General features: G+C 32.1%; 1 protein-coding gene across 1 annotated transcript in view; it reads left to right on the forward strand.

Moving 5' to 3' along the window:
• The window catches only part of LOC125064110 (cardioacceleratory peptide receptor-like), a 148,141-nt gene that overhangs the window by 39,868 nt on the left and 82,942 nt on the right, over nucleotides 1-25,331 (forward strand). Inside the window, exon 2 of the mRNA XM_047670908.1 lies at nucleotides 24,683-24,710. The gene's annotated coding sequence lies outside the window, so the exon portion shown is untranslated. The remainder of the gene's footprint in view (nucleotides 1-24,682; nucleotides 24,711-25,331) is intronic.

The raw sequence follows: 25,331 nt of genomic DNA on the forward strand, positions 1-25,331 counted from the left end.
TCCATTTATAAACTACAAATATGACATTTACTGCTTTACATATTGAACTTTGCTTTTTATCTCCGAAATGACGCTCATCTTATTATAATAGTTATAATTTTAAAGAACATACGACATTCCAACTATAACATACCGAATGACATTTATCATTCGTGTTATTGTGTTTCCGTTCTGTCCACGTCCCTTTTTTATTACAAAATAAATAAGTACAAAAGTTTTTGTTTGCGTTTGAACCGACATCAATCAAACGGAATCCAATAAAGCTTCCAAAAGTTAATAAATTCGTGATTTGATTCGTTAGGAAATTTTACAAATTAAAACCATGTCACATTTAAATATAATATAAATATTATACATGCTTATGCTCTACTAGGTTGTTTAAACTTAAGTCTATGAAAAAAGAAATAAAAAAATGGTCTCGTGGATAATATCACGCGAAAATTGAAGGTTGCGGGATCAAACTTGAACCAGCATCACTGACTGTGTATGGTTAACTGGTTTTTAAATCCCATATTGTGCCTGACGGTGAAGAAATTTTTTTATGGAATTCCGCCTGTATTCGATGAAATTGTGAATACCAAGTATGAGCTGAGATGCCCCAGAGGTTAGAACGCGTACATCTTCACCGATGATTGCGGGTTCAAAGCAGAACTGAAATTTCATGTGCTTAATTTGAGTTTAGAATTAATTTCGTGCTAGTCGATGACGGAAAATATCGCGAGAGAACCTGCATGTATGTTGGAAGAGGAGACCTGAGTCCAGTAGTGGGATATTTAGAAGCTGGTACTTTACTTTGTCCAGTAGTGGGATATTTAGAAGCTGATACTTTACTTTGTCCAGTAGTGGGATATTTAGAAGCTGATACTTTACTTTGTCCAGTAGTGGGATATTTAGAAGCTGATACTTTACTTTTATACCGAGCAAGCGGTTTTAGAATACTGCTTTGTGATAAGCTCAATATCTTTTACGAAAATAGAAAGTCTTGTCTAAATGTGGCAGATTTATTGGTTCTTTTTTTCCATTGATCAAGTGATAAGTTAAACGAAAATTCGATCAAATAAAATTAACTAAAATTAAAATTACATGTTCGATTTTGTTAGAAACTTTTCATCGGTATTCCTATTGAATTTAGCAATTCACAAATTACAATTCAAGAACACATTCTTTAGTTAATTTTATATTATTTAGTTATTACAACGGAGTTTAATAATAAAAAAAAAGTGTTTGCCGCTGCACGTGATGTGAATTTAAATTCTATTTTCGAAATAAGTGTCTAAATTTCGGGTCGAGGGAGTCCTGAATTGAGTTAACTCCTTATGGAATGCTTCATTTTCATAAGCTTCTCGAGAATAAAAATTAACTTAAAATTTCAAACGTTTTACATTGAATAAATCATAAATCGAATTCAAAATATAAATTTAAAATAAGATAATGCTTGTAAAAGCCTACTTGAATAAAGTATATTTTGATTTTATAAGTGAGAATTATTCAATGTGGACCATAATATTTGTTCGTTTAATATATATATATACTACATTTACTGCCTGAAAATCAACAAATAAGCTCAACCTTTTTTGCTATCTATACAACCTTGTGTTGAATAATATGCTTTATTTATTAATGTTTTCTTTTTAACGAATATTCTGAATTTATGAATCGGAAAATAAAACCAATGAGTTTAATGTATGTAAGAATTTAGGCTCAGCGTTGAATGAAACATTACGTGTCGTTTTATGTGTCGGGTGGATTTAAGTGTATCCACAAAACCGCAAGAAGAGATGAGGCCATTTCCTAACTCTGGGTAAAACATTCCTATTTATAATTAGACTATGATATGCAATCGTTATTCCAATAAAATTTCGCACATCTGTTACCAATATGAAATAACTACAAAAATAGCTGATCGCAAAAGATTGAAAATAGGATTGACTTTTCACGAACGTAAACCACGAATAGTTTTTACGTGTGACATTTAAAAATTTTAGAAAAGTTATTCGTGCGATCGAGTATAGATTTTAAATAATCAATCTCGTGTTTAGACGTTTAATGATTGGTTTTCAAGCTCATCATAAAATTATTGATATTAATATCCGAAGCGACATAAGCAACGGTGGTGGGGCACCTGATGATGGTGGTGGATTGGCTGCCGAAGTCGGTAAAATCAGGTGTGAAATACACAGTTGGCGACCGCTGCTGCTATCACTGATTTTGTTTAACACGTCCTCAAAGTCGCGTAAAACACCACGGCCGGTAATTAATTGATTATTTATACGGTAGGTTTATGACCCAAATTGAACATTGACGACTTCTGCAAAAATATACGAGTTGTGATCTAGTAAACTGATGAAATTCGACGTGTTTTAGGACTAAGGGGATTATCCATTGCATATACATATTAAATAATACAATAAGAAATAAAAGAATAATAAGAAAATTGTACCAATTTTAGTGTTTTAATGTTAATATAATTTTACAAAGGATTCCATCCCATATATTCATCAATGGTAATGACCGTTTAGTAAACGAGGCAATTCTATCAGGAAAGGAAATTGACACACAACCAGATTATTCTGAAGTTTTAAATATCTATAAATAAGGGAATTTGGTTTCGTACTATCTAAAGTGAACCTCCTTACATACTATGGTTTACTAGAAACAAAATAAACAGGTTATATATTACTATAGCTCATCCTCTTAGATGTGGATATATCCCATAAAAAAGTTTTAGATTCCATATGAAAAAAAATATTTCTCCTAATCGTGATAAGCGTGATCGATGATCTAACTTGTTGATGGAATGTGACAAGACTCAGAATCAGAGAAAGTTACTCGTAACTAATTTAAAAGTATGTTTGTTCGATGCTGGATTAGTTCAGAGCATTCTTTCGTATCCTTTATCAGAATATCCTAGGATGCTCCCGGTATTCTATCTAATAGCTATAAATTATTAATAATGTTTAAAAAAAAGGAAGAAGGACAATGGGACTGACGTAGGTACCTGTGTTGGACAAAAGTTCCAAAAAAAAATAAGAAAAAAAATGGTGATGAAATGTCTATATTTAGATCCTCTTTTAAACAATGATGTTAAAAATTATCGAGGCTAATTTCAGACTAATATTAAACAACAATTTTGATTGCCTTTTTCATAATAATTGATACTTACACGCAATATTTTTTTGCTTATTTCAGCATTACTAAGCAAGCCTTGAAGCTTATTTAAAAGCTTCCTATGGAAGGAAATGGTCATTTTCCTCTGTCAAATAAACACTTGGATAATACTGGCAACCTATTAGCTCACGGAGACATAAATTGTCGTACAACGTCTGGTAAATGTGTCGTGGCCTATAATTTTATCGGATCCTACTAATGCGAATAGATGGACCGGTACATTTATCGTCCTGACAAATGTGTCCGACGTTACGTGAAGGACTTATTTCTACTTGAATCATATTTAATTTAGTTTGCAAAAGCTCCTTTATTTTGAAAAAATCGGGATGCCAATTAAATAAGGCCTATATTAATTTGTTATACAAAATAAATTTTATATATATTTTGACCGATCGTCTTCTCAATAATACATATTACTAAACGGCTGATACTTCAAAAATCAAATCACCATCACATCGTTGTCATAATCATCACTATCTTTATCGAAATCTGTAACGCCACAGTGTCTGACCTTCACCGTTACTTTTGATATGGTAACTCCTGAAGACGTTCTCTCATGTATTTGTGAAAACTCGGTTTACACTGAATGATGTCCCCGAATCGAAACGAATGTAAATCGGTTATAAATTTGGCGACAGGTGTATCTCCATGTACTTTACCATGTTATTCATTTATTAAAATCAAATTATGCAAACTAAGGCAAAGAATGACACTTTGTTTTAATTGTTCATCATTGTTTGTTTGAAATTCTCGAATCGAACATAAAAAAAAAATATATATACATATATATTAGGTAAGCGGATTTGGAAATAGGCTAACAAACCTTATGTGGCTCGTTGCTGTAATTATTCTAGCTCAGTCACCCTTCGAATCATCAAAACTCTCTTAGTTTTATAGTATTCACAACAACAATATTTTTAAAATGATGTTTAACGATAAAAAATAAAAAATAAAATTTCTTTATTCAATTATCATCATAAAATCACTTTTCAATCGTCATGTTTCTATCACGAAGAACCGGCAAGAAACTCGGTAGTTACTCTTTTCCACCAATTTCTTCATCCTGTTCCCATATGGGCTTGCACAAAGCGCCACCAAGTAACAAAGACACCAAGAATTTAATAACTTCATAAAATATTATAAATATTACTTAAACAGAACATAAACTGAAAAAAGTTTTAATGAGAAATATTAACTCTTCAAAGACGTTAATATTGCTACGAAACTTTCAAATTCACCGTTAAAGCCTGGAAAAGACATTATATAAAACAAACCATTAAACCGAAGTTATTTTAATGACAAAACAACAAAATAAGAGCTGCAAACAAAACAACATCCATAAACATGGGTAGGCTAGTCCACACAGGAAGGTAACGCTTTTTTCCATTCAACCGCCAAGCATAAAAACATAGCGTGGATGAATTTTGATTTCAAATGTAACTAGTGTCATTAAAGGCACAGCTAATAGGATTAGTGAAATAGAGTAATTACTGAATATCTTGTCGGCTCTCTTCGCTAGGATCTACATTCCGAAGCGGAGGCATTTCGTTTAATTAAATACTACAGAACGACGATTCAAAAGTGAGATTAAACCTACTTGACAACTGAATAACAATTCTCTATGTTTTATATATCACAAATCAAACCATTGTAATAGAACTTAAGATTCATATTGTCCTAAAATTATACAAATCTATATATATAATAAAATTAGAGTGTCTGTTTGTAATATTAAAATAACCGCGTTTTACTAAATGCACGTGTATACACGGTACATATACCTAAATATTTTTTTTTACAATTTTTGTCTGTCTGTTGGTTTCGGCTCGTCCGATTTTGACGGGACTTTCACTGGCAGATAGCTGATATAATAAGGAGTAACTTAGGCTACTTTTATTTTAGAATTATATGTAAAATAATAATAAAGTCACGCTTTTTTATTAAATTCAAACGCGCACGAAGTCGCGGGCACAACCAGTATTATACTAAATCTTTTGTAGTGACAATGTACTTATATCTAAGTGCTGTTGTAGATTTTTCATGAATTTTAATACATAATTATTATTTACTGTAACATTATTATTTCTCTATTTGTATTCAAAGTCTTATTCACTTTTGAAAATTTCTAATTGAAAATAACGAGGGAATTAAGTTCGTTTTATGTATCTCGTTTAATTTTCGTTTTGGTTTATTAAAATATCACCAAGTCATTGTGACCTTAATATCACTAAAAGTTTAATTTAAATACGTGTTCCTTTAATAATAATAGGACGTCATAGGTTGCAAACACACAAGACACATGCAAGTAAATGCAAAGCAAGGAAACAAGAATAAAAACACTAATTTAGCATGTGAAAAATCGGTGGTACTCGCCTTGGTTTGAACCCGCAAACTTGATTTGAGATTCGCCTGTTCTGGCCGCTGCACCATTTGGGGTCATATCTTTGTGTATGCGTGTGTGATAATTATTGCTATAGGACAATGTTAAGGCAGATAATCGAATAAATCGCACGAAAAATATGTTTAAGTAAATAACTGCAAAGCCTCACACAAAACAAAAGTTCGATTAATAAGATTCCCTTTACTCTTTCTCCTCGTAATTAAAGTGACTTTAACAATGAATAATATTGATAAGTTTATTGTTTGTTTATTTTGAATCTTTTGAAGTCGAAAATCCATTAGTGATTAAATCATTTTCTCTTCGAATACTTTGTAAATTATATAATATTTTACGAACGTAGAAATAAGAGTACGCCCTTATTTAATAACATTGTTTAGCGGGTGCTTAGTTAGAATTGTGTTTATTTACCTCGGGTATTACCGGGGGATCAAATGGTGAATGAAACTTGGGAAGTGCTTTCAAATGTTTTATTTGATTTTTTTTTTTAATTGACTGTAGTGCAGGAGTAGCGGTTGTACATAGTGTAAAGTGACACTAGGTGGACGTGTCGTAGAAGACTCTGCCGGATGATCAATTTACATTTTTCTTTTCAAATTGAGTTTGCTTTTGGCCCTAATGGCCTTTACAGCGTCACCGGTGAGACGAGTTATAATAATCAAACCTGAAACCTGGATGTTGGCCGTTGGGAACCCACTTAAGGGGTCCGAATACACGCGGTCTTAGGGTGCCTCCTGTAAGGCCGGACCTAGGCATAGAACGCCGTCATCGTCGAGAGGAACAATTTACGTCAAATATCCTACTCTATATATAATCAGTAGCTAATATCTGGACAGCGTGATTCAGAAAAGTGACATTTTCAATCAGCGCCATCTATCGCTACTGGGTTGTAACATACGTATTACCTTTTTCAGCACTGATTTCAAATTCGAAAAAAGAATACTCAAAGTAATATAATTAAGATAAATATGCATTTGGTTATTAACATTTTACGTACATTCTTAATCTGTCCATGCGAAGCCGGGAAGGTTAGCTAGTAAATAATAAAATATGCCATATTGTCACTTTACTGACATTAAATATGTTTTATATATGTTTTTCTATAATGTATTATAATGTTCCCAGCTTAATAACGACTACAGTAATAAAAGAGTAAGAGGTTATAAAAAGTCCATAAAAGTTACAGTTTATCTTAAAGTATCTTTACCCGCTGGATTTAAGCCATATTGAGTTTGTGGTTGTAAAGAGATTAGTTTAATAGCTACGAGACATAAAATTTTCGACTCTAGTTTGGGATAAAGATGTTTTTAGATTCGCGTATAGAAGTCAGTGGCGTCGAATACGTGTTTGTTCGTTTTATAAACGAAAAATAATATTACAAGAAATATTTTCACAGTTAAAATATGAACTTTTTTAATATCCATAAAATGTGAAGTTTTTTTTTTTAGAGTACGGTCATTATATACATTTATATAGCAAGTGACTGGGGAGGCTGATTTTTCGATACTGTGTAGGGAGGCTTAGAAAAGCTTTACTTGAAATTGTCGACAAAGATTTCCTATGGGCTTTCTCCGCCATCTTGAATGAGGAGGTAAATTTTGTGATTTTTTGTGATACTCGACTCTAATAAAATACGAGAATTGTTATGACATACTTTTTTATTGCTTTTAATACGTTCTACAATTTATATCATATTATTTTTTCAGATATCGTTGATGGTTTTTGTGATATCTAATGAAATGTTAAAAAATAAGTGATTGGTTTACCTTATCTCTCTTGAGATACATATCAAAAAATATTTGTTGAATTTAAAATATTTCATTGTATATAGTTTGACTATGTTTAAAGAGTTTTTTTATCGATTGAATCTACTTTTTTTCAGACCGAAATTTTAGCAATGAATTTCTGATATCAATATATACGAACAGCAGATAGGTTTAGCGGTTCATTGTGCTGGATATTTTCACGCGTTATCACAGACTGCAATAACGGCTATTTCTGAACTAGTATTAATAGAATTTGGCTTCAATCCTCTGAGACAAACGAAAGGGCATACGTTTTATTTCACATTGTCATAGGATTAAGTTTGATTGAAAAAATATCAATTATAATAGGTTGCACAGAATGGAGTACATTATACGGAATTTCTATCATATTTAGGTATTTTCGTAACGTGATATTAAGGTAGACATTTAAGCACTGGCTACTTGACAGTTAGTTATTAAGGATAAAATGTAATTAAATATAAATTAAAAAAATATATCGTAGACATAATAATATAGCTAATATATCTTATAATTGTTATTCTAGTCCTTAAACAAAATAAATAAGCCTATCAGCGGCTAGGGCTGTGAAAATTGTAATAAAACAGCACTTTTAAAATAGTTTTTTACAAACACTTTCGAATGTCACGAAGCGAAATGATAATTGCGCTTGATTGAAATTATTTAACAAAATAATACCACGGAAGATTATTGAGACTTTATTTTTATATTTATCATTTGCTTGTCTAAATTATATTATTTATTGGAAGTCAGCCCTGTGTACGCTGCCTGCCTGACACTGACATATTTTGATGCCTAATAATTTTGACGTTAGGGTGTTCCTCACTATCAAGAGTTGAAGTTTGGTATAAGGATGTATTGAAAGCAAATTACTTAATCTTAACTATTGGATAATTTTTAATCAACACGATTTTAGGCTAAAACGATGTGAAAAAATGGACTTTGTCATGTACTGTCAAATAGGTACAATTTAAGTGTAAAAATATATCAATAATTTAGAAAATATAGCTAAATATTCTCGTGTGGCATCAAAGCAAATCGTTTAAAAAAGGAGACAAATAAATCGCCGGGCAAAGACAAAAACGATCTGTTTTTCCACCGCTTCAACTCGAGCGTAAGTAAAGATAAAACGGTGTGACACAAAGAACTTCCGATAAACTAAAACAGTGAATTTAAAATCTCCGTATATAAACTCGAACAAATTCGACGTTTATTGGAGCTTTGATATTTTTCACCGCAGAATCTCGCATTTCCGTTTTTTAATAAATGTCGATCGACGAATATTTATTGAGTAACTAAAAACATATCTGAATCGAATTATAAATCAAATTCTATCATCTATCTGTCACATATATATTAAACATGAGTGTTATCGTAACGTGGAATTATTAATAAATTATAATACGTTGTACTAGCTGTCCATGTTTTTCTCCTCAATTCCTTCTTGAAACTGAAATTTCAAAGAGTCATCTCTCAGTGAGCGTCGACGTCGTGAAAGTAACTGTGCTAAATTTCAAGTAAATTGGATTTCAGAGATTACAGGTGTGTGCACTAACACAGTTGCACTTCATTCGAATGTAACACGACCGGAAGGAGTTCAGGCGCAGAACCTGGAGGTTTTTTCGTGCTCTCCGAAATGAGAATTTTTCGATAGAAAAACTTAATAATTTTTCTAATAATTTTTTTATGAAAAAATACATATCATGATGATCGATCAAAACGACTTCTAAGTCTATTTAGCTAAAACTGCAAATAAACCAATAACTGTTTTTGTATATAAGACATATTACGTAATTTTTCAAGTGTTGTTTATCGGGGTTATAAATACGCGGAGATTAAGTATTCCGTCCTTGATCTTGGCAGTGTAGATAGAAATGCAAGGCGCCCCCGAAATCGGGATCTCAAGTATTTAACTGGAGCCAAAATACTTAGATAAATGTTAAAAGGAATTTATATTGATACTATTTTAAGCCCAACATTTGTTTATCTGCACATTGTCTATTTTTATAAGCACAAATAGTGTTATGTGTTAGGATTTATTAAATATGGTTGCGTAATACGTTCATATAGCGTAGTTTGGTTTGGTTGTATTATTTTGTTAAACTGACCACACGGATAATATTTATGAAGTCGTGGTTTGCTATTATGGTTAAGATGCTTCAATTTTCCTCGAGTTTTAAAGCGTCTGGCGAAGTCAGAGCTCACAGATATCTTCTGTCAATAAATAATATTGGTTTTTAATATTATTGTGAACTAGTTCACGCCTGCGGCTTCATCCGCGTATTCAGTTCCTCTAATACCCTATATTATTTTCTGTACCGCTCCTAGAGTGTGCAAAGTTCGGTTGTGTGTTTAAGACGTAACAGCGTACCAAACATACTGAGTTCCACATTTATATTATTAAGTTAGGATTAAACAAAAAAAAAACACTTTTTTAATTTCAAAGAGCGAAATTTTTTTGTACGTCCAAAATCAGCTTCCTGTAAAGGTTAATAATATGTATGTACGTTTACGCTATCTGTAATAACATTATAAATACGAAAGTAAGTGTCTGTCTGTTGCTCTTTAAGGGCTGAATCACTGAACAAAATTTGATGAAATTTGGTGTGAAGCAAATTTGAGCTCTAAAGAAGGACATATGAAGGATACTTTTTTATGTCTAGTAGTATATAATACAAATATAATTATTTTAAAAGTAAATTCACACTGATAAATATCCTACTGTTGGAAAAAAAAAACTTCTCTCCACTTAAGTAGAAGGCTAGGACCTTATCTTACCACACTTCTGCAATGCGGTTTGGCGGATACTTCAGGTTCTCAGACGACGTTTTTCTTCACCGCAAAGCACGAGATGAATTAAATTAAACACATTAAATCTAAGTATCTTTAATCCGGCTTTGAACCCATTATCAACAATTAAGATTCGAGTGTTTTAGCCACAACAAATACAATGATATCTAAGTTATAATATATTTTCATAAAGTGACATATTACAGGTACTCCATACGCATTAATAGTTTAGTTAGTGCCTACGAGCTACAGGCCGCAATTTTATCCTCCTAGTGCGGCGATGTTTTAAAAAAGTTAAAATCGTGTTATTTTTTAGCAAAAAAAAAAATGAATACTATAAAAATCTAGCAGATTTTAATTTCACTTGTTGTACGTTGCGTCTATAAAAATAATAATAGTAAAATTATAAACTGGGTAACTTTTGTAGAAGAATAAAAATCTATTGAAAGTATCTGAACTTTAGCATCGCCGTCTAATTGTTTCAGACATTCGAGAAAACTTCAATAAAACTCAAGAATCCGTACTGTTAAATGTTACAGTTTATTTGTTTCTAAAATTATCACACGGACAGCTTGGATAACCAGCAGATACATTTGATGTCACATTGAAATTCCTAATGGTGTTCTATACTCGTATATACTTGGTTGCATGGAGTTGGTAACACATTACAGGCTACATACATTACAGGGTCGAGGAAACTCCCAAAGGCCTCATATCTAATTTAAAAAGAAGTAATGGAACGTTTGTGTGAAAAAAGTATCTATAACAAAAAAAAAAACAAAATATATTCAAGTATATTTTGTTTTTTTTTTTTTGTTATAAAAAATATATTCAAGTAGGTTCATGAAAGCATTTCTGTTACAGTGTTGAATTAATTGAGACCCGAGATGACCCAGTGGTCGAACGCGTCTTAACCGATGTTCCCGAGTTCAAACCCAGGCAAGCACCACTGAATTTTCATGTGCTTAATTTGTGTTTATAATTCATCTCGTCCTCGGCGGTGAAGGAAAACATCGTGAAGAAACCTGCATGTGTCTAATTTCAACGAAACTCTGCCACATGTTTATCCACCAACCCTCATTGGAGCAGCGTGATGGAATATGCTCTAAAACCTTCTCCTCAAAGGGAGAGGAGGCCTTAGCCCAGCCATGGGAAATTTACAGGCTGTTAATGTAATGTAAAATGTTAATGTTGAATTAAATGTGAAGTCATCACATTTAGTAGCTTCATAGAGATCATACGTTTGAAATGAAATAATCGTCTTCTTCTTATTAATTTCTTGTATTTAAATTTGTAAATAATTATAAAATGTGCAAAATTCTAATAGAATTTTTTGAATCACTTTTTCTCTGGTTTAGGTATTAGTATTTCCGAACTGGTTGTAATATTTACATTTACTATCACTAGAGTATAATGCTTCTAAAATGCATTTTAATTGAAATACTTGTTGGCTAAATGAAAATTATACGTTTTTGTTGCTGAGTCGGTATTGCAGCCAGCATTTTCTCCCTACTAGCATATTCACGCGCTTCGCGTAAATTTACTTTTAATATAATGAAAACTTTTTTTAAAAAAACTTCAATGTTTATACTTATATGAGTTTTTCGCTTTAAATCTCATTACATAGTATAAAACAAAGTCGCTTACCGCTGTCTGTCCCTATGTATGCTTAGATCTTTAAAATTACACACTGAATTTTGAAGAGGTTTTTTTTATAGATATATTGATTCAAGAGAAAGGTTTATATGTATAATACATGCATAATAGATCAATATGGCCCTGTACACAATGTAATTTAAATGAATATTTTTGAAGATATTACAGATTTAAACCGAAGGGACATAGCGGTTTGTATTGTATAACGACTGAAAAACTGAACGTTGTAAGACATTCTGTAGTATATTTAGTAACAGCATTGCACCCGTGCGAAGCCGGGGCGGGTCGCTAGTTAATAAATATTTCATAACCGCGAAAAATGGTGGTAAGTAAAATCTGGTAGTAACCAGATTTTCCCTGTTAAATCGCAATTCTGATATTCTTGGCGAAAAATGAACCTGCCCTCGTATCACCAGTGGAGGCAATAAGACGTGCTATACTTAAAGCAATGATTACATTAAATATAAAAAAGCGTGGACTTAATATTTATTGCCTTCTAGGCAAAATAAATATATATAAGAAAAATTGTTGTTTATTGATATACTATGTAATTAAATAATGGAAAAAGGTACCTCTGAGTTTTATGCCGGTTCTTCTCAGTAGAGAAACGGTGGTAGCTTTAAATTTAATTCAACACTGTAACATGACGATACAAAAGTGATTTTATGAGTCTGCTTGAATAAAGAATATTTTGATTTTGACTTTTGATTTTGAAATGATTTTTGCACTATTACTCCAAGTTTGAGAGTTTCGATTTCGAATGGAACAAAGACATTCATTCATCATCATCATCATTCATCATCATTTGGAATAAGAGATAAATATTTGCATCATTTTTTCGCATCAGCCATTTTTGCGGTGGCCTTAGTGGAGAGCCGGGTTCCTAAACGCAATTTCCTTGATATGAGACAGGGCCATTGTGTTAAGGCATCTAGTGTTTCACAAAAGTACGCACATTAAGTTTTAAATTCCCAAGGAACGAGTATCAGTCCATCACCTCTCTTGCCATAATTACGACTAACGTCACGAGGATCAATAAGAGCAGGAACGTCGATATCAAGAGCCCTTTTTATTATATTATTAAGAGAATATTAGCTTTAAATATATTTTATCAATTTGTTTCAACATGCTTGAGGATGCACGTACTTTGGCGTCGAGCCAAACTACACATGATGGCTATGATGTACCCGTAATTCTCTTCAAAGACACTATGACAAATATTTTCTCAGCAAAAATCGTAATTGACGTTCTTGGACGTTCCATTTATTGTTAGCTGTAATTATGAATTTTGTGTTAACACTCTATGTATCTCACTGGATTGTAATCTGGTGAAAAATTGTGAATAATCGTGTCAACTTACAATAAAACTTTCTCACTTCTTAACTTCAATTCTCATCCAAAGTTTCGATTCGAGAATTGTATAATTTAACTGAAATTCGTTTCGATATTCGACATTTCACTTGACGGTAGGGCTTTGTGCAAGCCCGTCTGGGTACGTACCACCCACTCATCAGATATTCTACCGCCAGATAACAGTACTCTGTATTGTTGTGTTCCAGTTAGAAGGGTGAGTATACCAGTGTAATCACAGGCACAAGGGACATAACATCTTAGTTTCCAAGGTTGGTGGCGCATAGGTGATGTAAGGAATGGTTAATACTGCTTACAGCACCTTTTTCTATGGGCGGTGGTGACCACTTACCATCCACCAAGTGGCCCTAATGCTCGTCCGCCAACCAATGCCATAAAAATATATATAACGAATAATTATGAGTTAAATTATAAGTAGGTCCCGGTCCCGAGGCTTGAACCTAGGTCATTGAAATCTGCGTTTATAGCTTACCACTAGATAAGAATAATCTTTATGTATCTCATAAGGTATACCAGTTGTTAGAATATAAATGCGCTCCCCACGGGCTTAATGATATGACACTTATGCCCTTATTATACTGACAATCAAGGAAATTTGGAAGGTAGCAATATATTATATAACAGTATTCGTGTTTTGTGGTTTGATCACTGGTCACTGAGTGTTACAGATACAAATCCATCTGCATACAGAATTAATATGTTTATAAATATACATAATGTAGAAATATTGATATATCAGATGAAAAACAGCGGTTTTATTGTTAGTCTATAGTCTTCTGTTTTTATTGAACATCACTGCGTAACAGAAGCTTTATTTCGTAAATTCCAAACCGAAAATCATATAAATATTAGTTCAACCAGAACTCACTAATCCATCTCTTAGTTTTTATTATTCAATAAAAACTATTTTCGCCCAAACGCTTCCCACTATCCGCTAACCGGCTATTTTATTATTGTTCGCATTGCCAGAAACTCTTACCATTAATGGTGGCCTCAAGGGCAAAACATTTACCCGCAAAAGATTACTACGGTTTCCGAGCGCACGTTCGAGTATTACAGTTCGTAAATGTATTTCCCTTGCAACCTTGGTACCGACCGTTAGCGTGAGCTTATGTTATAGGCTATCATTCCATTTTCAAATAACTTTTTTAATAATTTTTTTGTTGAAACTAACTATTGAAATGCAAAATAGTTTAACATCTACTAACAATACATGTACGTGTGTTTGGACTTTTTCTATAAGTAGGCGGATGAGCAAATGGGCTATCTACCAATTTTACCAAAAACTACTAATTATTAAAATGTGTGTTGCTATCTAAAAAAAACTTATTAAAATCTTACAGGATCAATAAGATACTCAGAGTTACAACCCAGTACCTTAAATATAATCATGGGATTATACTATGTGTCTTAATTATTAAATTTGAATTGAACTATTGAATGATTTATTCATATGAAAACAATGTATAGTAAAGATACAATGGATACAGATAATGAAAATGATACCATTGAAAACGACAATCATTCATTTAACGCTGTCAGTTCATTTATTTGGACCGGCGATTGATTGCTTCATTTGTCTATCATTACTCAATATTGAGCCGCAGTATTAGAACAGATACCATTTTTATTATTAGTAAGAAATACCTAGTATTTAAGCCGATATGACCCATTGGCTAGATCACGTGAATCTTAAACGAAAATTTCAGGTTCAAGCCCGGGCAAGGACTATTGAACTTTGATGTGCTTAATTTGTTTTTATTGTGTATAACATGCTCGGCGGTGCAGACAAGCTTCTTGAAGAAATGTGCATGTTTGTTCATGGGTATCCACCAAGCCACACTAGGGCTGCGGGGCGGAATAAGCTGTACATCTCCTCAAGAAAGAAGGAGACGGTTGCGAATGATTAGTTGGACTTTATATTGCTAATATCATTGTTGGAATCTATTAATACAAAGCGAGTCATCTGATGTAGATTCGTTATTGAAATTCTGAAGGTTTTATTTACGCTACTACCTCTTCGGTCAAGAAGACGGATTTAACTGAATCCATCACGCTGCCACGTTTTCATCGCGTACTTCCGAACATGACTCAGATTTTCTTATGAAAAAATCAGATTCCGTTACGATGTTTTAACCACTTTAAACCCACGGTCATTCTAATCTCGAAATGTTTACAAAAATAACTAAAGCTCATGATAAAATATTTTGATTGTATTTGCCATGATAGAATACTTTAAAAAAAAACTAGCTTTGTTTTTTAGAATGAGTCATTCTTTGGCGTAGATCCTGACAATTTTAAATTTTTATGTCGCCGCTAGATGGCGCCGTATTAAATGAACTTAACATAATATTCAAGCCATCGCTATGATATTTGGGTAAATTGTCTCGTTAGAAGATTTACATCCGAGGCAATCCTGTGTCTCGGAAAGCATACAAATCCGTTGAACCTGAACTTAATTTTTTTCCGGTCGTTTCGGATTTGCCGTCCAATCGGCTAATGAGAATGAGGGATTATAGAGTGGACCTGTGTTCGTGCACATTTTTGTGCGCTATAATATTATGTGCTGTTGTTGTTGTTGTTGTTGGCTGGTCTCTCATGAGATATTTTGCTCTGTTTGGCTAAATCGGTTGGGATGATATCATCATGATGTTTGGTACATATTCAACGGGCAACGTTTGCAAGGATTAGCTATAATTTAATGTCAAAATATGTACTATTGAATCTTCGTAAAATACAAAACGTGGTCACCAGACTGCGTCCCTATCGTTATTCGCTACAACTAAAAGGTCACCGTAGGTATTTTTTTTTTGCGAATATCTTTTACGCGAACCCTTGTTTATAGTTCGTGCTTAGGTCGCGCGGGTAAGATGTCGGTGTTAGGGTTTTCTTTTAAGACGGAGATCAGCTTTATCTCGCTTGTAGCAAAGAGGTTGTATTAAAATAACGTTATTTTTATTTCACCGTAAAGTTATATATTTTATTTTGTAACTTTTCTAGGACTTCGCTTTTTATTTAAATGTATTATGTGAGAATCTATCGATTTAAGAAGTTATAAAAATAAAAATAAGAACATTTTATGGTTACAATATTATAAATTCTAGATAACTTCCAATAATTTCGCATTTTTCACGAAATACTTTTTTTTTTTCTATAGTCTGTAATAAACAAAGAATCTTAAATAGATTTATCAACTGTCGAAATTATAATAAAATCTATTTAATCGAAAATTGATCTAGATTAAAGATCAAACCTTTTTATAGGTTTGTTGTAAATGCTATCAATAAATAATTGACATATAAATCTTTTCCAACAATATCTTCGGATATCAGATCGTTTTTCAAAGATTCGTTTTTAGAAAATTTAATTGGATTTTATTTTATATAAACATTTTAGCTATATTATTAATCGTAATAAATTGTATTTCTAGACAAATCTTTCATCATTTTAGTGTTGTATATCAAAAAGTGTTCATAATAGCTGATGTTAAACGAACGCAGATTGAACCCTTCTGATAAAAATAAAAATATAATTTTATATAACTGTCACGCTTGCTTATATTTTTCTGTTTTGTAATCGCTTTTTGTTACAATACAATATAAAGTAGAGTGAACTTAAATGTAAAAAATAACTATAAAATTAATGTATTTTACTTTTATGTAAAATAAAAATAATTGAGTCCAAATAAAATAAATAACCAAAATTTCTTGAATAGTTTTTGATCTATATTAACAAACCTCTAGCAAGAACAGAGGAGCGTTTATGCCGGATTAGCCGTTTCCACGAGTTTTCTTAAAGGGATTGTGAGTGAAATATTTATCTTTACTTAAACATAATATGCAAAACTTAAATCTCTTATTAAATCAATCAATTAAATCATTGACAATTTTTTTTGTTAACGTAATGTCAAATAAACATGTAAGTTCTTTTTACGAAAAAAATATAATAGTGATTTAAATTTGGAATTAATTATATTTTTTTTTTCATAGTTACTATCAACTTTGATCAAACGCAACACTCAAATTGGCATTACGCACCGTGCGCTCACGAAGGCTGGATGTATTGATCGTTGCTGCGTGCCATACGTGTTTGAATTAAAACAATAACAAAAGGGAAAAAGAATGAGAGGAAAAAGTCGACTGGAGTCATATGACGCTTTTTTCTTACGTGACTTTTTCAGCCAGTTCTAATGTAAGCCGTTAAGTCTAAGATCTTTGCTCTAATAAACAAATTAACTTTCACACTCATAGTATTACCTAGGATAGTCAAAAAATCACACACACATACACATTGTCAATATGTTTCAACCTATATGAATGATAGCAGTGACCTCTACCCTCGACAATATAACGGCACTGGTCAGTAATAGGGCATTAATAGGGCTATTAGAGAAAACATTATTCTTATTTATGACCCGAAGGTAATGGTTTGATTTATTTAATGGCAATTACTGAGCTGGATTAGCAATTTCGATCACGAATAGATCTTATGAACTATGCTTTTTATGAAGGTAATAATAGGTTTGATGACAGCATACAGTCTTCGGGTAAGGTAAAGGGTCAAAGTCAAGTCAAAAGTCAAAAATATTTATTCAATGAAAGCGTTACCGCAGATTTATATACCCTTGGTAGACCTCTCTTGATTCGATTTTCTACTCTAGAAGAGTATTATCAGTCTACAATTACGGGAACACAATTTAAAATAGTAGAACATTCAGTTTAGGTATAGCACAAATTTCGGGCACGCTTGGTCGGACGGCTCGTCGTATCCAGTCCTACTCAAAATCTATACGCTTTACATATTTATTTACTTTGAAAAATCTAACTAATAATTTATAAAATATATCTTGTAATACATAATTCATGTACATAAAAATATACCTCTTTTATAAATATATTGTTGGTAAAAGGCGTTGGCTATTTAAAAGTCACTTAAAAGAACGAATTTTACGAACAATAAAAATTTGCATTTTATAAGTTTCATGAATAACTCAATACATAATATTGTTTTTATAAACTAAATTATGGATCATCAAAGTCTATTTTTTACAAAATAATTATTTGCGTTCTTCATAGGTTTTTTTTTTATCTTATCGAGACTCTTCGTAATTTTAAAAAGTCCTTCTGTCCCTCGTCTACTCGAATGTGAATTAATGCATGCAATCAGCAAATATATTAATTCTACCCGAATGTGTTGTGGCGCCTTGTTGATGCTTAAACCTTATAGAATTCTATTCGTTTCGCTTGTCACAAATTTCCAAAATATTTACACGTATTATTAAATAAAGCTGTTTTTCCAAAAACAGAAACAATTTATGGTAATTGTCAATTTTATGTAATTGTTGAATGACTTCACTTGATACTAGGATTTTGTGAAAACTCTCCTGGGTAGGTTATCACTCACTCATCATGTATTATATCGCTAAGCAGTAATACTTAGTAGTCGTTTTGTTCCGGTTTGAAGGGTGAGTAAGCCAGTGCATCTACAAGTATAAGGGACATAACATCTTCGCGCGCAAGATTAGTGGCGCCTTGTTGATGTAAGGAATGTTTAATCAGTACTAATGTGGCACTAAAGGCGGCCCATTTGCCCGCCAACATATGCCATAAAAAATAATTTTCGGAGATTGCAATTGCAGAGAAATGCCAACTGCTTCTGAAATTATCTTTGGAATCAAATTTATAATATTATATACAATGTAACGAAATATCTCTTTCTTTATAATACATTTTGACACTTGCGATTGTCCGGTACTGCAATGTTCGTACACTATGAAATTTTTCCAAGACCTAGCTTTCATGTGTATACGTTATCGTCATTAACCGACTTCGGTTACAGCGGTAACTACATGGAGTGTTTGTTATCAGTAACGTGTAAACGTCAGCCACTATGAGTGGCTATTGACCCTGATTCGGCTGAGAGCCCGTTTACAGGACGCGACTTTTAGCACCCACGCGTATTAAGCTTTATGTACAAAGCAGAAGTGTTCTAAATATTTACTTAGTATTAGTATTATAGGATACACTTAATGTTTCATATATTTTTTTAATATTAAGGTATATATGTATCAAACAGTCCACAATGGAGCAGCGTGGTGGAATATTGTCCAAAATTTCTTCTCATGAGGACAAAAGTTTTGTCTTTTAATATTTGCAAGTTACTTTTACAGTATCGATTAAATAGTTTAAAGTTATAGTTGACATAACATTGATTTTTTCTAAAAAATGTTATTTAGATTTTGTAACCGGGTTCTCTGTTGTGTTTTATTTAATTGCGCATAATATCGTTAATTAAATTTATAGTTCAGAGTTAAGGTATATTTAATATGTACGGTATATGCATGTAAATATTGTTTGATTATAATGTTATGCCTGCCTTTGTAACTACGAATAATCACAGGCTCATAAATAATACTTTAGAGAAAACTTGTTAATTCAATTGAATAACTATACAATTCAATTCAAATTAAAAAAAATACACAATTATTTATATTTCGCTTTGTACCGCTTTGCACGAGTAGAATAGGTTACTACATAAATCGTTGAATTCGTAATTAATATTATAACTATTGGTTTACGCAGTGCAAGCCAATAAAACTGCCAGTCGATTGTTTTTTGACATATTTCAGGCAATTTGTGCAAAACCATTATGAATTTTACAACTAAATCTCGAGAATCACTCCGTTCATTGGTGAAAACCATATGACGTACGACAGACAGACGCAGTGGGTTCAGGTAGACGAAAGAAACAGATATAGAAAGAAGTAGGCCTGTATAAGGTAGATATAAACATAATATATAAATACATTACAGTGAAATAATAATATATTCAAAATAATAATAAATAATGTACACTACCTGATATCTAACATGCAAACATATATGTATGTATCTAATTAGATATAAAATTAAACTAAAATTCTCGCGAATATATACAACATTAAAGTACAATAATATTCAATCATTAATCAATACTATATTTTATTGTTTAATGAATGAATATTATTTTATTTTTTAATCATATGATGTTTATTTAAGTAAAATCTTTGAATATCTATAATAATAAAATTTTTATGATAAAGCATAACAATTAGGGGTACCTCTGACCCACGCAAGGCTAAAATATTATTCCACTCCGGTAATAAATAGACATCATATATTTCTGTCAGCATCATTGGTCCAGGGTACTTTCGGGTTATATTTGCATCAAATATAACCTTATAAATTTAAGGTTAAGTTATATATACTATACCTTCGGCTAAGTACGATATAAAAAGCTTTGTTTTTTTTTTTTTTATAATATCATCAATTTCAAGTAGTTAATTTAAAGATTGCAAGTATCAAAAATCATTGCATTAATTTTTTTTTCTTTGAAAGTGTTTGTTTTCTTATTTGTAACCTGATTTTTGGCGGTTGTTTACTCTTCTGCGCCTGAGACTGTACATAAAGCATTAGGGAACAGAGTATGCATCATATAAGCACTATAATGATTATATCGCCAGTTAAGAGAGGGCTCTATTGAGAGTGGTCGAAATCGAAATCGGTCTAGAGGAATTCGGAATCATCCTCAACTTTGAGCAATACTTTCTTAAGTGTTATTTTATAATGTACGAGCTGAACCTGCGGCTTAACCCGTGCGGAATTTATAAAACTACCTATAGCACACAACTACTACTGAGTTTCTTGCCACTTTGGTAGAATTTATTTTCCAAACATGTGGTAACTCTACAATTAATTTAACACTGTAACGTGATGATTAAAAAGTGTTTTCATGGGCCTATATAATTTTTTATACTTCATTTTTTTACCTCGGATTTAAAAACAGTCAAAAAAATGCGAAGGGAATTTTTTTGTTTAAAAATAAATTCTTATTCCGTCATTTCTATTGATATGTGCAAGGAAACAAACTGTCAAACCAACGAACTTAACGCATTTATAGTATTTATTTATTTAGAAATCAATCAGTTCACTACACACAAAACAAACACACATATACATCTGTCAAAACTAAATAAAACGCATAATTCTTAACTATAATAATAATATCTAAAATTTGCTTTAAAATTTAATAAATATACTGTGAGTATGAAGGTGAGGATTCTACGTATGTAAGTTCTAAACTCAACATTATATGGCTGCTCAGCGATTTGAATGTTGCTGGTTCAAGTAATCTCGTTCTATTTTAGTACTAGTATAAATTTAACGCTCAGCTGTTTGGTTGAGATATATTATTAATCTCGCAAATATCCGAGATGGCCCAGTGGTTAGAATGCGTGCATCTTAACCGATGATTTCGGGTTCAAACGCAGGCAGGCACCACTGAATTTTCATGTGCTTAATTTGTGTTTATAATTAATCTCGTGCTCGGCGGTGAAGGAAAACATCGTAAGGAAACCTGCATGTGTCTAATTTCAACGAAATTCTGCCACATGTGTATTCCACCAACCCGCATTGGAGCAGCGTGCTGGAATATGCTCCAAACCTTCTCCTCAAATGGAGAAGAGGCCTTAGCCCAGCAGTGGGAAATTTACAGGCTGCTAATGTTATGTAATGATGTAAAAGATATTCGTCTACATCACATTTGTTATCATTCGTATATCATCCTAATATTAAAAAGGCGAAAGTTTGTATGTACGGATGTTTGTTCCTACATTTATGACATCGCACCTTGTTATATAATTAAACCTTTTTCGATAAATGAGCCATAAGTGTAACACCTTGTTTTTCAAATCGTGTTTCGAAATACAAACAATTTTCTTCATGGACAAATTGACACAAAACTAATAAAAATAAAAACAGAAGAATTAAGAAAAACTAAACTAACAAAAGAAATATTGGTAACTTTTTATAATAAAAATAATAATAATAACAAAAACACATGACAGTTGCAGCAGTGCGACGTTACAAATAAGGACTTATGTATGTAAGTCTTGCCATCGAGTTATAACGTTCATTTTCCGATCCGCTTCGCAAGAATTGAATTAGTAAGATTTTCATCTTTCTGCATTACGTCTTAAACGTGAGAACGGTTTCCTTCAACATTTCTGTCACGTGAGTTTCGTTCATACTTCCTCTTATTAACTCGTTTCAAGTGCTTTGTGCAAGTAATTCTGACATCTGGGTAGGTACCGCCCATATATTATATATTCTACCGCCAACCAGCAATGGTTAGTATAATTGAGTAGCAATACCTAAAACTATATGTTTCGTTAGTAATTTTTTTGTTTAAATTTTATTACGTTTATAATAAACTAGAATTCGCCTGCGGCGTCGCTGGATGTCGGTGTAAGGTTTTAGGTATAAAAAGCGGCCAAGTTCGAGTCGGACTTGCCCAGAAAGGGTTCCGTAGCAAGTAGCGCAAATATTCAGTTTAAAAAGAAATGAGATTAGACCTCAATACCAACTCCGCACGTAAGGGTTTGATGAAAAGATTTTTCTTTGTTTCAGTTCTAAGTATGGGGTACCCCCAAAACTTATTGCTTTATTTTCTGTTTTTGTGTGAAAATCTTAATGCGGTTCATAGAATACATCTTACTTACCAAGTTTCAACAGTATATTTCTTATAGTTTCGGAAAAAAGTGGCTGTGACGTACGAACGCACAGCAAATAGATATGACGAATCTACAAGGGTTCCGTTTTTTGCCATTTGGCTACGGAACCCTAAAAAATAGCCATGTCCTTCCTTAGGGCTCGAGCTTGCTTCATACTTCCATCAAATTCGGTTAAATGGTTTTGCCGTGAAAGCGTAACAGACAGACTTACATTCACATTTATAGTATTAGTATAGATAATTACAGCTTATTATTTATTAATCAAGGTCTGATATGAATTTTTGATAAATCTAAAATGTGTTCGGAATTCTAGAGCAATTTCAATTTTCTGAGCGATAATGAAGCCTTCCTGTTACCACTCGAGGCATTAACACGGATAATCTTTTAAACGTTCGTACGCTCCACTCAAGTACTGATTTGTTTCGACTGAAAACGGAACTAATATATTAACAAATAAGACGACAATTACAACCGATGTAATTAATTTACTGTTACTGTCAAAAGTTCCCTCTGACGTAACGAATTTCAACGAGGGACAAAAAGTCGATTCGACCTTTTCGAACAAATAACATTTCACACGTAACTAATTTGCCATTTTAATATACTTACAATCAAATGTACATATATACGTGCGAAGAGATTTTTTACAAATTTTAATTTCAAATTCGAATTTCAAAATATTAATATAAATAAATAAAACAATTAACAAAAAAAAACCGCTTTCAAATAAAACACTATTCCAGAACAAATTAATATGCACTAAAAAGTAAAAAAAATAATAATTGCGTATTCTTCTACAACTAAATAATCAATTTACATTTTCCACTCATCAATATGTAGGTACGATCTATGAGTTGACCACGCGAGAAGTTAGGTGGGTACATACCCACTTTAAATCTAACTTAACACATACCTATGAATAACAAACAATGATCAAAAAATTTTTCAGAGTTCTCCTGAGTAAAAAAATGATATGAAAAATATTAGAATACTTAAAAGATTTACGATAATAATTTAGTTACAATTATTGTTAGTTTTGTAGTCGGTGTACAATGTAACACTACAATATACCAAGCAAAAAAAACCTTGAAACAAAAAAAAAAATACAGACGAATTGATAACCTCCTCCTTTTCGAAATCGGTTAAAAAGAGAGGATAACAGATAGAGAAATAAAGTTGCGTTTTCAAATTGTTATTAAAAATCTCATAGGATTTAAATCATTAACAAACAATAAGCTTAAATAATATTAGCTTTAACCGTATAATTATATAAGGTTTCTATTAAGAAAAATATAGAGAGACAGTGAAAGAGAATAGAAGAGAATAGAAGAGAATGGGAAAAAGAAAGAGAGGGGAAGAGAATGAAGAAGACAGTATTAGGTCACCTGGACAGCTTTTCCTTGTCGATATCTACCAGCCATTTCTCAGTCTACTGTAAGCCACGTAATATAATTTCGTTTCAAAAATATTTAAAACATACCTACCTACATAGAATAAGTTGTTCATTTTTATATAAAAAAATAAGATTATAAATACGAAAGTGAGTTCGTTTATTTGTTATGCTTACTACTGAACTGATTATAATGAAATTTTAGCATATAGGTGGTCAAATCAAATCAAATCAATTTATTTAAGTAAACTTTACAATGAAGCGTTATTGAATTGTCAATATCAAACTGCCAGGGGCAGGTGCAAACCCTGGCAATTGTCGGGATTAATAAATACCAGGCAGAAGTAGAGATTATTACGGGTAAAAGGACATGGCCACCTGACACCTGTCGCCTTCCACGGGCGAAGCTGAAATAGGAAACTAGTATAAAAAACTGAGCAAAATTGCAGTAAATATAATTGGTTGAGCAAAATGTGTGCCTCTATTTCAATCAATCGAAATATTCAAAGTCTCATCTTATTGAGATTAGACAACACCACGCTATAATTACACTAATATATTTGTTTTATTTTCAGGGGGCGAAGTCGCGGTGTAGCGTATCACGTAAGTTAATACATTATTTTTATCTTTAAGGTTTCGTATCTTCTATTCAAAATTACCTCAAATTGTTTGAACCCAAACCAAAGGTGAAAGATACAATATCAAAAATCTTACCTAAAAATTCCGGGTGAATATTTACAAAACCCTATTTTATTGGATCAGGCGTTACGTATGCTCGAGCGTGCGGTTAATATTTTTCATTTATTTTATGATCGCAGAAAATATATTTTTTCAACTAAATCCTTTTGATATTTTTATTGGTAAAATTGTTATACTACTAAGAAGCTATTTTGTTCAAGTTGTAGAAATATTTATATAAGAAAATGTCAATGTCCTGATTGACGACAGGTTAAAAGAGGTTAAACGTGAAATTTGAAAGAGACATTTGAGTCATAAAGTAATCATGAATTTAAAGCACCTTCTTCAAAATCATGATAAATAATGACAACACCAATATTACCTGGTGTTGATGTTGTCATTGTTTTGAAAACAATGATATAAATCAATGCAGATAAAAACTTTTAGATAAAGGTGGCACACTGCAAACTCATTAATTTATTTGTTCTGACTTTACGACAAAAACCGTGCGTTGCATCGTGAAGGTAATGGAAGTAATGACTAAAA

This window comes from Vanessa atalanta, chromosome 5, assembly GCF_905147765.1.
Source record: "Vanessa atalanta chromosome 5, ilVanAtal1.2, whole genome shotgun sequence".
Classification (NCBI taxonomy): domain Eukaryota; kingdom Metazoa; phylum Arthropoda; class Insecta; order Lepidoptera; family Nymphalidae; genus Vanessa; species Vanessa atalanta.